The following is a 4,499-nucleotide window of genomic DNA, read 5'->3' as shown; positions in this document are numbered from 1 at the left end:
ACAATAACGATAACAATAACTAATAATACCGATAATGATAATAATAATAATGATAATAATAATGACGATAATAATAAGTATAATAGTAATGATAATATGGAGAACACCAACAACAAACACAATAACAACAACAACAACGACAACAATTATAATGATGACGATAATAAGATAGTAGTGAAAATATGATAATAGCAGTATAAGATTATATCTCAAGCGACAGCTCCCTTTCGGTGTGTGTGTGTGTGTGCGTGTGTGTGTGTGTGTGTGTGTGTGTGTGTGTGTGTGTGTGTGTGTGTGTGTGTGTGTGTGTGTGTGTGTGTGTGTGTAAGGTGTGTGTGGGGGGGGGGGGTCCTCTCTCCGCTCCGACTCAGACTGCCATTTGTTATTATAATTTATTTATTTATTTGTCTTTTTTTTTTTTTTTTTTTTTTTTTGTCATTAATCGTGGTTTCCCCTTTTAACTGGTTTTCGCCAATTGTTGTTAATATTTATTTGTCATTTGCCGTGTGCACATTTCCATGCATTTTTATATTTTTTTTTGTAATATGAAGAATCCGATTGATTTATGGTTTCAGTTTTATTGATGTTATCAGGGGAAACATGTTGTAAAGTTTGTTTATTCTTTAATTTAAAATATCTTATCATTTCATTTATTCGGTTATTATGTCTACGCTTTTAGTTTATTCGTGTGTATCTTTTAATTGTGCTGTTGATTATATTTGTATAGAAGATTATTATTATTTTTTAAAGCGCGCCTCTGAAGTCACCGATGAGAATTAAGCAATTTTTTTTAGACAATAAACCATTAAATGTGATTCTTTATCCTAGTCCTCTGTGTGATGATAAACAAATGTTTCGCTATGTTTATCGGATTAACTAAGTGGATAACGTGGACTACGACCACGAGCATAAAAAAGAGTACTTGAAGTCCTCACATGCTATTGCTAAAATACCTGGAGCACCGTGATATTTTTTCTTTATCGTTTCCCCTTTTATTCTTGAACCTATAACTTTTTATTTTTCTTCTAAGTTGTAGTTTTCTTCTAGATTTATTTTCACTATACGTGTTGTTGTTTTCATACCGCCGTATTCAGCTCTTAGGTTCGAGAATTGTACCTTCAGTGTACCTTCAATTGACTCGCTGCTTTCGCTCTCTTTTCCTTTCAAAGCCTCCAACTAGACTCTCCATATTAGAGGCCTTTCCCTATAGTTTTTGTATACGGCAGTTTATATACTTGTGGTACCTTCATCACATTCTCTCTTACACTTTCTATTTTCTTACGATTTTCCAACTAGTTTTAGTATTTCCTATTTTCTGGTTAAGCACAGTATCAAGAAGATTATCACGCTGGAAAGAATTAAATGTATTCAAACTTCCTCCATGCTACCGCTAAAGAGGTTTAGAACCGAGAGGGAATTGTCAGATCCCTTACGCTCGTTTCCCAGGCTAAAGTTTCCCAGAGCATAAGTTCGTAGACACTTTGTCATGCGTTGGGACGGGACCCTGGATCTGGCTACATATTCTCACTGCAATAGTAATGATGATGGTAATAATGATAATAATAGTAATAATGATAATGACAATGATAATTATAAATAAAAGTAAAGATTATAATAATAACAATAATAATGATAATAATAATAATAATAATAATAATAATAATAATAATGATGATGATGATGATAATAATGATAATGATAATAATAATAATAGTAGTAATAATAATAACAACAACAATAATGGTAATAATGAAAATATTAATAAAAATAATATTGATAATAATGATAAATGATGATACTACTACTACTACTACTAATGATAATAACGATAATATTGATAATAATGATAATGATAATAATAATGATTACAATAATAATGATAGCAATAATAACAATAGTAATAATAATAATGATAGTACTAATATTTATAACAAGAACAGTGATGATGATTATAATGATAGCTGATAACAGAGATAATGAAAATTATGATAATTATGGCGCTAATGGTGATACCAATAATAAAAACAGCAACTAAGGTAATAAAATTATAGTTTATATTAACTAAAATGATAGTTTATATTAACTAAGATGATAGTTTATATTAACTAAAATGATAGTTTATATTAACTAAGATGATAGTTTATATTAACTAAAATGATAGTTTATATTAACTAAAATGATAGTTTATATTAACTAAAATGATAGTTTATATTAACTAAGATGATAGTTTATATTAACTAAAATGATAGTTTATATTAACTAAGATGATAGTTTATATTAACTAAAATGATAGTTTATATTAACTAAAATGATAGTTTATATTAACTAAAATGATAGTTTATATTAACTAAAATGATAGTTTATATTAACTAAAATGATAGTTTATATTAACTAAAATGATAGTTTATATTAACTAAAATGATTGTAGTAATAGTAACATCAATATATCGATGATACTAATGATAAGAAAGGTAAGATGAATATTAGTATTATTGATAAAAGTGGTAATAATGACTATGATAATAAATACAGCAATGGTAATAAACATTATAATAGTAATATTTATAATAATATCAATGATAATGATAATAATAATGATAATAATAATAATTATAACAATAATAATGATAATAATAACGTAATGATAATAATGTTAATAATAATAATAATAATAATAATAATAATAATAATAATAATAATAATAATAATAATAATAATAATAATAACAATAATAATATTGATAATAATAACAATAATGATGATAATAATGATAATAATGATAATGACAATAATGACAATGTGATAATGATAAAGATAATAATAATACAAATAATAATGATAATAATGATAATGATAATAATTATAATAATGATAATAATAATAATTATAACAATAATAATGATAATAATAACGTAATGATAATAATGTTAATAATAATAATAATAATAATAATAATAATAATAATAATAATAATAATAACAATAATAATATTGATAATAATAACAATAATGATGATAATAATGATAATAATGATAATGACAATAATGACAATGTGATAATGATAAAGATAATAATAATACAAATAATAATGATAATAATGATAATGATAATAATTATAATAATGATAATAATAACAATAATGATAATGATAAACAAATGATAATAATAATAATAATACAAATAATAATCATAATAATGATAATAATAATAATGATAATAATAATATTGATAATAAAAATAATAATAATAACAATAATAATGATAATCAATAATAATAATAATGATGATAATAACGATAATAATAATGATAATGATAATAATGATAATAATAATAATAATAATAATATTGATAATAATAGCAATAATGATGATAAGGAAAATAGTAATAATAATGTAATAATGATAATAATAATAAAGATAATAATGATAATAATGATGATGATAATGATTATAATACGGATGATAATAACAATAAGGATAATGATAACAATACAGACAATAATTATAATGATAATAATAATAATGACAATAATAATAATAGTAATAATAACGGCAATACGATAATAATAATGATAATAATAATTATAATAATAATTGTAATAATGAAATAATGATAATAATAATGACAAAATGATGATAATAATGATAATGACAATAATAATAATAATAATGATAATAACAGTAATAATAATAATAATAATAATAATGATAATGATCTTGATAAGAATAGTGATAATAATAATAATTATTACTATTGTTATCATTATTGTTATCATTGTCATTATTACTATTATTATTATTATCATTAGTATTAGTAGTAGTGGTAGGAGCACTAGTAGTATAATTATCATGATAATAATAATAATTATTATTATTACCATCATTATATTGATATTATTATAGTTATAATCATAATAATAATAATAAAAATAATGATAATGGCTTTAAAATAGTGATAATAACAGTTATAATGATAATACTGATGAGAATGATCATAATCCTAATTATATCATAATTATATCATAATTATAACAGAAATGATAGAAATAACGATAATGATTATATCAATGATGGTAATTCTTATAATGATAATATCAATGACAATGATAACAATAATGATTGCAATTATAAAGATTCATATTGATACTCATGATGATAATAATGAAAAATATCTTAAAAATATTAGTAGCAATCAGTAGAAATGATACTATTACTATTATCATTATGATTATTTTTCATTTATCGTTAGTAGTAGTATTATCATTATCATTTACTATTTTTATTATCATCATTATTCCTATTATTATCATTATTTTTAATATTATCATTTTTATCAATATCATTAATGTTATTGTTATTATCATTGTTATTATTATTATGAGTATCATTATCATTATCACTATTATGAGTACAATTATTTATTATTATTATTATTATTATTATTATTATTATTATTATTATCATTGTTATTATTATTACTATCATTATTATTATTCCAT

Source organism: Penaeus chinensis, chromosome 10, assembly GCF_019202785.1.
Source record: "Penaeus chinensis breed Huanghai No. 1 chromosome 10, ASM1920278v2, whole genome shotgun sequence".
NCBI classification, from domain to species: domain Eukaryota; kingdom Metazoa; phylum Arthropoda; class Malacostraca; order Decapoda; family Penaeidae; genus Penaeus; species Penaeus chinensis.
Note: the sequence above shows the minus strand (reverse complement) of the source record.